The 13027-nt window shown below is 40.4% G+C and overlaps 1 protein-coding gene across 4 annotated transcripts in view; it reads left to right on the forward strand.

Moving 5' to 3' along the window:
• Positions 1 to 392: 392 nt before the first annotated feature.
• The window catches only part of LOC140340813 (CMP-N-acetylneuraminate-beta-galactosamide-alpha-2,3-sialyltransferase 4-like), an 83269-nt gene continuing 70634 nt past the window's right edge, over positions 393 to 13027 (forward strand). For 2 of the 4 annotated variants that reach the window (XM_072426219.1, XM_072426222.1), the window contains exon 1: positions 440 to 587. The gene's annotated coding sequence lies outside the window, so the exon portion shown is untranslated. Of the gene's footprint in view, positions 588 to 2993; positions 3132 to 13027 lie in introns of those variants that run through there. The other 2 variants (XM_072426223.1, XM_072426220.1) reach the window with 2 other exon arrangements.

The following is a 13027-nucleotide window of genomic DNA, read 5'->3' on the forward strand; positions in this document are numbered from 1 at the left end:
CACCAACACCCCAATATCTATCACCAGTCTGTTACCCCATTCCCTCAATATACAATGATATCCATTATTGATAATTGTTGTGTATTAGTAATTAGTCTTGATCCTGGAGCCCACCCCTTAATAATAATAAACTGGTTTATGTATAAAGAACACTACAAAGAGAGAAAGAGGGTTTTTTGGCTAGGTATAATAAAAGTATACAAGTACAATGATATCCCCCTTTTGTTATGACCTTATACCCCGTGTTTTTATATTTATCCACACTGACACCCCAATATCTGCCCAGGCCATTATTCGATGTTCATTCCACAGACGTACAATCTCCTCCATTGCTGTATGCATCCTTCCCCTTATAATTCTCATCTTGCCACCCCCGGGTATAGGATTCCGTGCCATCCCCGGGCTGTGTACCCCGCAGTGGTTCTGCCATTCTCTGTGTGCCTGGCATTGGTGCCCCCTTCCTCGGTGTCTCCTCCTCCCTCTCATGTCACAGTTCTCCCCTCCCTGTATGCTCCCTCCTCCTCCTCTCCCCCCACAGCTTTTCTGCTCATTCTGTACACCCGATCACCCGGATTCTGCTCCCTCCGGTGAGTACCCTTCAGTCCTCTGCCTGCCAGCTTCTGTCCTCGGCTGCCTGCAGGGTGCGGTGCTATCGGTCAGACACCTGGCACTGCCCATGTCTGCTGCCTATTGTTCTGCCAGCCGTGCCCGCACACAAAACCACTGGCGCTGAGTGTCCCTGCTGGGTGGCCGGGGCTGGCATCCGCTGGGTGGCCGGCACTGGGGTCACAGATGTGTGCCAGGGGGAGATGGGCTCTGCAGTGTGCTGGCTTTTATGTCTGGGCTCTGCAGCACACGCTGTGCATTGTGATGAACTTATAACGGGATCCAGTGCAGACTGCATGCATATATATCATGCCAGTCACCGTGTACATTGACATATGCCATGCAATCTTCTGTGTGCATATACAATGTGACCGGCATGTCAGTGTGAAGCCCCAAGCAGCCACCACCCATCCTGTATTCTGACCTGGCACTTGTTCAGCATTCTGGTTTGACATACAGCTTAGACTGATCTATATGTGTTTTGCATCTCACTGGAGAATGTTCACTTTTTGGATGGGGCAGATCTAAAATTTAGGAACTGGACAGCTTAGAATAGTATTAATAGCCAATGTATCTACCAAAAAGGGCACCGACTGTATTCTTAAAAAAAAAAGTAGATACCTGGCCCATGCTAGCACTTGTTTTTGGTTGTAGGTGGATATGGTGTTAAGGTGTATGTATTGACATTTTTTTTGTGTGTGAGTACCATTGGTAAAAATTGCTTTTATTTTTTGTCCCCAAAACACAACAGAATGGGAGAGGATCGCTCACTGGGAGATCTCCCCTTACCTCGTTTTCAGAGGGCAAGTCTAAATTTTGGATTTACAGTTTCTTTTTGGTGGCATAGATAACCTGTACAAATTAAGATGTAAATCTCCCCAATAGGGACACAGCAAAAAAAAAAGAAAATTCAACAGAGGGTCCATCTGCCCCTCTTTATCCAAAATCCTAAAAATTTGACTGAGATATAGGGGCTATATGTGTCATAATACTTGATGAAAAGTTAGCCTGGGCATAGATGGAGCAAAATGTTCCCGAAATCAGATTTGGCTAAAGTATTCCGGTATGGTGTTTTATAGAAATTGCAGCAAATACTAAATAATGCAATCCGCAATCCATCGTTATGTGAAAAATGAGTGAATGTCATCAGTCCGATAATGTGAGATTTCACTTTGTGGTCACAGTGACTGCACTGCCTCCATTCTGTGTGATTGTTCATATTGATGGTCTCGCTGGTAATGATCATCTGGGAATAATTTCCGCCTGGGTGGAAATTTAAGATTTTTGCCAGTTAAACCGACATTTTAGGATTATTTTTGCTATTTAGTTCTGACTAGAGAATGTGTTGGTTTATTATATACATACATTTATACTTTGTAAAAATTGCTGTTCAGGAAAAGTAACCAAATATGCGGCTTGTCATATCTACAAAGTGGATCTATCCAGGAAATAATATTGTTGTAGGGAGATACTGGTATTGTTTGTTAAATATGAATGTCAAATAGCAGAATGACATGTCAGCCAAGCAGAAACCAGCTATATTTGTGTCCTCTGCTGTTAAATTGCATTGCATCTTTCTACTCTTTGTAAAGTGCAGTAATCCACATCAGCCACCTAGAAATCATCCCAGTCAACCAGGCTGCACTAAACTAATTGGATTTGTCACTGTGGGTTACTGCCCTGTGTGTGGCTTTATTGCATAAATCAAATAGCATAATATTTTTAAACCACTGCTGAGCTTTATCATGGTCGTTCTTATTTCCAGGAAGGACCAGACCCCTGCAAGCCATGGCTGCTAATTTCCTGTTAACAGTATCAAACAGGAACTCCTTGCTGGTTTATGTTTTGATGATTTGCTTTGTGGTGGAGCCGTAGCTTCATTTCTGCACTTGTGTGCCCTCTTTATGTTAAGATTATCAAACGCCATCCAGACTTGCACATTTGTTACTTTTGGCAATAGCTTCTCCCACAATGACTGAAGATCCTCAGGATTAAAGAAAGCAAGAAAAGCAGAGTATTCCTAACTACTAGATGTGTACTCCCCTCTGACAGAAGACCTGTTATTATCTGGTTAAATACACATCAGCTGCAATTTTCTTTTTTCTTAATGTCTGGCACCTGGGATTAAATTTGTAAAACACTATTTATATGCTGCAGAGGTTTCGTAAATGAAAGCACATATTCCTCGGGACAATAAAATGTATTTAAAATTTGGAACAAAAATTTATATATTGCAGTTTACCAGCCCATAGGTGTGGTAACAGCTTTCATTTCTGTTATTTTAATCTGGTAAACCTCTCAGTAACACACTTCTTTTCCTGGATGATTCACCATACTGTATGAATAGTGAAACAACATTTTGTCATCCTAGGGCAGGACTATACAACACCTTTCTCTTCTCAATCATAACGAAAGGTGTTTTGTAGTCCACAGATCAGACTGGAATCATTGCTAACTTTAAGATCCCAGCACAGGCAGAAGTCCAAGAAGTGATCAGCTGAAAAGACATCTAGCAGGATCAACAGGTATTCTGATAATTATCAGACAGATGCAACAAAATATTTTCAATGCTATATTAGGCAAATGAGAGGCATTTAATGTTTGGATTTACATACATTTTAAAAACACATGATGTATGCTAGAATGGATTTGTGACTTCAACATTAATCTGTGCATCACCCAATCTTTTACACATGGATCAGGTATTCCATGGGTCACATTTCTTTATTTGCAGGGCTGTTCATTGCTATTTATAGTTTAGAATATGTCTTTTAGCAAATTTAGCAAACCTCCTATAGCCTTTAGTATAATATGTCTATAAGGCTTAGAATGCAGCAATGGTGTCACAATGAATGTCATGTTTAAGTAACTGGTCAGTCTGTATTTTTGGAAATTCAGTGCTCATGTGTATGTGGTCTTAGCCGTATATTTTTAGTTCATATGCTTCGATCCTGCGATTTGTCAAGCTGTCACAGACTGCTGTTTTCTCATGTCTGTTGCATGCTTCTGAGATAAAAATTATCCTTGTGTTCCCCACATGTTTTATAGCACTGAGAAAAAACCTAAACCAACTTGGATATAGACTAATGTCTGACAGAGGTAAGACATCTCTATATCCCTGAACTGCTTGTGCATTGCCAGGACCCATCACAGCTCCAACATTTCTGTCCTGCCAAGTTACCTTTAGAAAACACTCCAGTCAGAATGTAGAATTTTGTCATTTAAACTGACACAGAAGGCCTTCTAATCTTCTAAATGCTTCTAGTTTTCATCCTGATGTTCAATCATTTCTCTACTTTGCTCTTTTAAGGGTATGCAAATGTTACCCCAAACATCCTTTCATTCCCTCTACAAGCATGTTCCAGCGTTATGATTTTCTTTTACCCTATTTCTGCACTGGGAAAAAACATTTATTGCATCCTATGAAATCATGATCGCACTTGTAAATTTAATGAGGGGCAACTGCTGGGATATCATTTACAACTCACATGGACATGACCCCCAGAACTACGCCTGCCCAAAGCCCTTTTCTAAACTGTGTGGGCAGGGTCTGGGAATCGGTTGAACTAGGGAGAGAGTGATAAGCCAAGTTCTGTAGTCCAGCAGATAGGACTGACAAACCTGTTTGCTATTTTGGTTCAGCAGAGACGTTATGTTGTCAGCCCAACATAAAGTTAGGTTTTAGGATTTTCAGGCACATCCGTATTTTTTTTTTTATTTGTAGTTCATTTAACTCACGAGATTGTGTGAGTATTATATAGATGTGCAAAGTTTTTATTTTTTCTGCACAGACACTTTAGACCAATGGTTGCCCATAGCATCTTCTGGGGTTACTTTCCATCTACATTTACATTCACGAATGATCATCTTGGATGAAAATCTTATGTTAGTACCGCTTTTCACTGACTGCAGGTGATCTGCCATGTTAAATTGCTGAACATTCACATGCTAACAGCCTTGTCTGCACAACACTTGTATATTTCTACTGTCACTGGTAACAATCAGCAACGATGGCCACTTGTCAGCACTGACATGACAGGCTGCAGTCCCATTTACCATTTCTGTATGAAGCCTGCATTATCTGACTGCATGTAGATAACGGAACCCCCAGATGAGTGGGCAATGTGTGTGCATCACCATCGCAGAAACTCCCCGCATATCCTTATCCTTAGTTCTTGTTCAGTACACGGCCTTGGAGCTGGCACAGAGGAATTCTGAGATTAACGGCAGCTCAACTTGCTGAAATTCTGTTGTTTGTGTCATTTGGGGCCAAGACAAAAAAAATGCTTCTCAGGGCTAGAATGTTATGGACATAATTTTACGGCTGGTTCATAAGTCCCAGCAGGCCTTGTTGGTTGTTAAGGTCGGTCAGTGCTTATTGGAAGTGGTAACGTTTATTATAGCTACTTCAGCTTTTTATGTGAAGAGAAAAAGTTTTTTTCTGTTTTATAGCACTGCACATATGAGGGATTATGGTAAATATGTTGTGGCTTTTGAACCTTTTTTTTTTTTTTTTTTTTTTTTTACTATTCTGCATCATCAAATTTATTAGAGTAACCGAATCAAAGACCAGCAGTGTGTAATGGCCTAATTCACATAGCAAGCAAATTTCAGCCTCTATTGTTTATTTTATATATGTTTTGTGTTACGATACTAACAAATAATTCTTGGTGACGTTTTTTGCATATTGCCCATTACTCCTACTTTAAACATTGACCAGAACATAGGAAGAATATCTATAACTTCCTATCCAACCACCAGCTTACATTAAAACTTGCAAGTCCACCTATAATCACTGGTAATGGCATGGTCCAGGTTCAGTATTCTCCCTAGAAATGTTTTAAGCCGGGTTGGAAGAAGCTGTAACCAGTGGCAGCCCCTGTATTGAGATCCAACTTTTCAGTACCCACCCACAAACAGCTGGGTGGTTACTGAAAAGTGCTGGGTGGTTGTGGTTAGTTGTAGAACAGGGGTCAGCAAACTTTTTTGGCTACTAGGCCATTTTAGGAGGTCAAGAATGCACACTAGGCCAGACTGTTTCTCAAGTCCTGCGTTGATGTTTCTGACCCCCACCAGGAATGCCCCTGAGGTGAAATCCCTCTCCTCCGCAATGCATATGGAGGAGAGGGAATGTCCCCCTACCCCGGCGGCAGATGTGTTAATGCCGGCCATGGTAAATAAAGATGGGAGGCATAACAAGGAGGCTCAAAAGCCGCATGCGGCTCCACAGCAGCGGGTTGCCAACCCCTGCCTGCTGGGATTAGGCTGGATCGACCAGGGGAGCGTTAGGCCAGAACGGATTCTGCCTGGGCTGTATCTGGCCTACCCCTGTTGTAGAAGTAAAGGTGCAGTGTCAAAAGTTTTAATTGCACAATGTTGTTTTTTTATTACCACTTGAAGCCTAATTAGTTGAAGTTGGAGCAGAGCGACAACATCATCAGTTTGTAGCTGTGTCTTCATAGTCCAATCACTAGCTGGGGTGGGGCATCAAAGGTTTTGCATGCCACCACACCACATGTAGGAAGCACCCAGGAATCTGCTAATTATACAGAATCCAGTTTAATGTATTAGATTTGAATTTTGCAAAGATGCTGGGTTTTCTGAATAACATAAACACAATGTTGTCTAGAATTTCAGATGGTAAATCATCGTCTTGTACTTTTTGTTACAGAGAATATCCCATACTGCTCTATCGCTCGTTTTCAATTATTTTTGGGGTCCACAGTAAAAATGATCTATCAAATTAAGAGAATTGAGAATGGGGACACCATTCTAAACCTGGAGGAATCCCTTTAATAGAGCAGAGTGTTAAAGGAACTTCCATTGAGGTTTCTGTTGAGTAGTTTAGTAATCCCCAACCAGTACTGAACTAACCACTATTGGACTAGAGAAAGTAACTACTAGTACCCATTCAACTCCAGCTAGTATAAGTGGGGCAAGGAGCTTCCCCTTCTCTCCCTTCATTTGAAGAGAATAGAAGTGATCTCAGCTTCCTATTGATTTGCCTTTTAGTTAAACACAACTGCATGCTCTTGCATGTCATTATCTTACATTGGCTCCTATCTGTAAAACCCAGCACTGTAGGATTGCATAACAAAAAAACAGAAAACATGTTTTGCTTCAGTTGTGAGCTATATTGTGAAGTTATGTTTATCTCATCACATTATCCAGTGCAGCATTCTACTACACAACACTTCATTGTTAAAATATTTTTTTTCTAGTTAGATAGACCGTGTTAATGATATGGACTTACATGAAAGTTTTACATTAAGGGTTCTATCTGATGGATTCCCACACACGTGTCTGTATAAATTTTTATCTTCTGCGTTTGATGATCTCAGCAAGTTATGAATGAGCATGTGTAAAGCAGGATAAAAAAATGTTACTCCCATCATGCAGGAATTTCCTGTTCTACAATATGAAAGCTCTGGGGTTAATAAACTGCAGGATGAATCCAGGGTACATCTCTTTCTAATGATGCTAATTGCCTGGCTGGCACACTGAGTCCCTGACCTGCTTCCAATGTGTGAATGAGAAGTCGTCATTAATTCGCATGCTTGTTCTTTGGCATTGGCTCATAGTATATTGGAGTCGGGGGATCCAGGTAAATGGCTTTTTAGAAAAAGGTCAGCAGTGGCAGCCTTGGAAATTTTGTCATGACATGATTCCACTGAAAACTGTTGGCTTTCAAGAGTACCAGTCATTTCATTCAGGACAGTAATCTAGGTTAGTGTTTCTCAAGCAGGATTCCTCTGAAACTTGCTAGGGGTTCCTTGAGCAGTTTGCACCCCTCAGGTCAGTTTAGGTGACACCAATGATCTTTTTGGCTATAGTAAGGTTACAGTCTTCTCACTGACCAGCAATGTAAGATGAATTCCTACCACTGACACAAAACAATTATATTGTGACCTGTGGATATAGTAATTATAGCAGGGGGTCCTTTAGACCTGAAAGTTATCTTAAAAGTTCCCCTATGTGAAAAAGGCCGAGAAAAACTGATTTAGGTACACAGCTTTATTCATCTCAGGAAGGCAGCTACCACTATGTCTATTATATTATTAAACTGTATTTATATAACACCAACATAATAAGTAGTGCTGTACCCTAAATAGGGGTTGCAATTGACAGCAGATACAAGCATTGACACAGGGGAGGAGGAGACCATGCCCGAATAATTTTACAATCTAAGCCTACCTGAGCAATCCAACTGTACCCTGGAATTATGAGAATTGTATTGCATACAAGACTACAGTTTACTTCTCCAAAGTTCCATTTTTTTTACTGGTAATGGTACACGGCACCATACCGCCCATGATGTTAGTTGTTGGGAATCTGATAATCCTAAAACAGAAAAATGCAGATTACCTTGGGTACTAAGATGTCACAAATAGCTGAAACACTGTTCAATAAAGCAGTGTTATTTTCCAAGAAAATCCAGTGAATGCATTTTTTTTATTCCAATAGAATATAGGTAATCAACAAATGTGTCATCTGCTTTTTTTCCAGGTCAGGAAGGTAAGGGGGGTTGCTATGCATAAGAATGGGCTATTGATTGTAAAATGGTTATAAGAGCGGCCTTTATTTTCTGTACTGCTCTCCTCAACAGTACCTGCACTGTATTCTGGGGACCAGAACCATTCCTGTGCTGTGTATGTCTGACAGCATGCAAATTCAGCTAAAGATCATCCAAGCTGCAAGCAAAATAAGTCAATTGAGTCTCAAGACTTCCTTGAAAACACTGCTTCTCTGCTAAAGGCGCACAGTACACTTATAGATGTAATTTACTACTCTCATATATTACCTCCAGTGGGATTTTGTTAATGATTATGGGCAGGTCTGCAGCATCGTACCACATGATTCCGTACCATTGCCCTCTCTGAGAGCTAAAAATGGTGACGCTGCAACTAGGAACACGCTGGCTGCATTTGTGCAGTCCCAGAATGCGATATTGATACCGGTAATTGTGGGTATATAGAGAGTGCAACAGGCAAGCACAGAAAATATAAATTAAGGTAAAATTGTAGACAGTTGAATGTAATTTTTTATAGCTGATTGGAGCTTCTTACACACGTCAGATGATCCTCCCCTGTCCAAAGAACAGTATTAGGTGTACAGTGCTCATTTATTCATCTGTCACTAAAAACAATCATGAAAAATCATTTGCAGAGGCAATCATCTGACATCCGCATAAGACTGTAAAAGAATCTAAAAGATAAAAAGTCACGTTGTTAAACTTGGATGTGATTTCAGACCCACTAATGTAACACTCTGTAGGCAGCTACAGGAAAGGGTATGGCGGGGAGGAGTGCTGAAGCTGGGGCAGCACAGAAAGTATTCAGGCATTCCTAGAAACAGTGAGGGATATACCGAGTATGGAGAAAGGGGCTGTGCATGGCCATTGGAAAGGCCAGGTTACATTAGCAAGTTCAAAGACACTTTGTAAGTGGATCAAAAATGATTCATAGCACACAAGTAAGCATTTAATGACTTAATTTTCCACTGATTTCACCTGCAATTTTTATTTCAAATTTGTGAGTCTCTCCTGCTCAATCCTGGCGCTCTCGTTGACTAGCACAGTGTTAGGAATGACGTGTTATTTGGTACATTCGCCTTTTGATTTTCTGCTGTGCTAGTTTAACTTGTTGTATCTGTATCTCTAATTTGGGACAAATTTATTGTAAAATCCTGTAAAGTAGAAGAAAGCGACTGTTTTCCTTTTACCATAATATAAATTCAAAATGCTGTTTGTAAATGTTTCAAATCTGGTAATGATTTATCTGTGAGGTGCAGAATTCTGTTGAACTTCACTTTTTGTTTTGGAAGCAAACCAGTACAATTCTTCTTTAGGACACGGTAACATTTTTCCTTTAAAGCTAGGATGATAATGAGCTCCTACTTACCTTTACTATGCTGCTTTGCTACCCTGTTCCCCTTCTGGACCTAGGTATGGGAGTTTTCTCTGTCCTTCCACCCCACAATGCAATGCCTGGTTTCATGGATGACAGTCCTTAGCTATGTGTATCTGCACCCATCTAATATTGGTGGCTTCAATAGACACATTGGGCCTGATTTATTAAAGATCTCCAAGGCTGGAGAGGATACACTTTCATCAGTGAAGCTGGGTGATCCAACAGACCTGGAATGGATCTGGTCCAGGATTCAAAACATTTGCTAGCAAATGATTTTGAAGAAATCCATTCCAGGTTTGGTGAATCACCCAGCTTCACTGATGAAAGTGTATACTCTCCAGCCTTGGAGAGCTTTAATAAATCAGGTCCATTGGGGGATCAGGATACACATGGAAGGTTATATGTACACCCTACAGTCCCATACTGAACGGTATGAGTGTATGGGAAATGCAAAAGTCATATTGCATATGTATGGTCTGAGCACCCATGCTAATTCCCAATCTACAGTGTGTTCTGTTTCCATACATCCAAAATTACCTTGACTTGGAGGGACTGTTTCTCTTCTGCCTCTAAATTGTTACTTTTTTTTTTTTTTTTAACAAAAAGGAATAGAAAGGAAACATGGTAAAAATATCACTTGTTGGTTCAGCTAATCATCCTTTGAGTATTCATTATTTATGGTCCCCGAGTATTACAGGGCCTATCATTTTCCTTTATACTTGAGCTAAAACTGTCTTCCCCATTTCCAAAAGTTGTGAGGTTTGTTTTGCAATCCTCCTTTGTATTGTCTGTACAACCTAACATCCACATTCTTTGTAACAACTACAATTAGACTTATTGTTATCTATCCAAACAAGAAACTGCTAACATTGATACTTTCTATGTTTACCTTTTCTTTGTAATTAAATAAAATTCAAACAGGATTTTCTCCCACCCGCTCTGCAGACAGCTGCAGAATTTCCAAGAGTAAATCCTGTGAATGATTGAAGCTCTGACATGCAGTAACAAGGAGAGATTTGCACTCCCAACTCCCTACTAAACCGTGGCGCTCCTAGGTCATGTGAACTAAAATTCTCACCAACGTGTTTTAAAGAAACAATGCCAATAAGGACGAATGGTAATATAATGTGACTCTGTGTGTCGGAGCTTAACTGGATGCTTGATGACAAATTCAGAAAACGCAGAGGGAGGGGACCGTAAGGCTTAATTTTTATAAAAAAATTAAAAAAAGAGTGTGTTTCACTTCTAGGAAATGTCTGCTGGTAAAGCTGCTTATATAAATCATGTAATCCTGCCAGTACTGCAGATTTCTGTGTGTTTCCTTCTATAATAAACCAGATTATATTATGTTTTTGCATGTTAATATCTCTCCTCAAATATTACCTAAAAAAGAGAAGACAAATATGAATAATGAGAAAGCAGCAAAAACAGGTGATGTCATTGTGAAATCCATAATTTCTCAGGAGCAGTTCCATGTACAAAGCTTCAAAACTTGGGACCGTTCCTTGAAACTAGAGTCAGCTGGCAACTGTGAAATATTGATATTGAAAACAGATTCTGCCGACTGGCACCTATAAACCAAGCTCCAAGCAAACCGCTAAATATACAGATGAAATACATAGAATGGTTTGTGTCGACAGGCTTTGGGCCTGTGAAGGAAAGCTTGTTTTTGACATCATTCTGAAATGCTTCAGAGATTATTCAGAATTCATTGACAAATGCATCTGATCTGTATTTAATCTTTTTCAAGCTACTTTTTGCATTTCCATAGATTTGTATGTACAAAGAAGCAGTTCTGTGGGATATTAAAGCCTCATGACACTGACACAGGGAGCTTTTATACCTGCAAATGTATTTCTGCCTATCTATTCCTTTTATGACATAGAACAGCAGTATCTAATGCGGGCAGGTCTTGTCTCTGTGACTGAACAGTGAAGGAAGAAGATGATCAGTGAGCTCATCTCTTTGTCACTTTGGTCTATCCTTCTACTAGTATGCCACTTGTTAGGACATGAGCACTGCAGGACAACTTCTTGTTTTTTTCTCCCTCTCCCTGCTTGAGCTTCTCTGCATAGAGACATTTGGTAAAAAAAACCCTGAAGGCAAAATCAAATTGAAAAAGACCTCAGAAAGATGAGTGCAGTATTTTATATATAAGTAACTATTTGCTGTTATTAGAATGATTTTGGATATGAATACTCACATTGTGGAGGTTGCAGAAGTCTGTATTCGGAATTGGACGAACAAAGAGATTGCTTGTGAAGAATATTTCTGTTTTCATGCAGATCCGGTTGCACTCCATGGGCCTGATTTAATAAAGCTCTCCAAGACTGGAGAAGATACACTTTCATCAGTGAACCTAAGTGATCCAGCAAACCTGGAATGGATCTGGCCATGAATTAAAACATTTGCTAACAGATAGCAAATTACTTTTAAGAAACCCATTCCAGGTTTGCTGGATCACCCAGGTTCACTGATAAAAGTGTATCTTCTCCAGTCTTGGAGAGCTTCAATAAATAAAGTACAGTTAGAAATCAGCCAGTTTTGGTTGCAAGAATGGTGTACAGTACACTAGGTATGAAATGTAAATTAAAGTTTGTATTAAAATGGGTAATTTCTGAGCATATAGGGACAGATTCATGTGTCACGCCATAACAATAAAATAAATACAATGGGCACTGTTAAGCCGCATACACAAGTGCAATTCTTGTGGTTGGAAAGGATCTTTCACGATCCTTTCCAACGATAAGAACCGCGAGATGCATGAACGAGTGCTGTACATACATCACCGTTCTGCTCCATAGAGAGGGGAGGGGGAGAAGGACAGAGCGGCACCCTGCTGCGCGCTCTCCACCTTCCCTTGCATTAGGATCGCTCATCGTTCATCGTCCGTGGATCCGCCAGGACGGATCCACGGACGATGAACCACCTGGGCTGTACACACGCCAGATTCTTGCCCGATATCTGGCCGATTATTGGGCGAAAAAAATTTGACATGTGTACGCAGCTTTAGGGCCCTCATAATGGACATAGCAGGTGGGCACACCTGGGGTATGGAGTGCAGATATTCCACCAATAGAGTCTCCAACAGATATTGGTAACAGGTGCTCTAATTCCCTGACTTCTGCTAAAAACTCAACTATCTGTTTTATGTGCTTGACCTTTTAACTGCAGGAAAGGAATAGACTGTGTTGTAATTCTGGTGCATACTTTGGAGTCATTGACAGAGAGGATTGTGTCTACCACTTGCCTGTGGTATTTTACAGCTCACTTCACATGTCCAGAATCTGCTGGTGCAGTCATATGATCCTCACATCATTCCAACAGCAAACTTCTCAGGATTTCAGGATGCATATCAGTCAAAAATTGTAACAGTTCTGTGCTTTGTGCCAGGGGACCGACCCTTTAAATTAAGTGTAAATTATAAAATGTGGCCACCAGGTAGCCCTATAGCTGTACAGCACATTTCTGTGTAATTTAAGTTTATTGTATTATGTGATTGAATCTGTGAT

This window comes from Pyxicephalus adspersus, chromosome 11, assembly GCF_032062135.1.
Source record: "Pyxicephalus adspersus chromosome 11, UCB_Pads_2.0, whole genome shotgun sequence".
NCBI classification, from domain to species: Eukaryota; Metazoa; Chordata; class Amphibia; order Anura; family Pyxicephalidae; genus Pyxicephalus; species Pyxicephalus adspersus.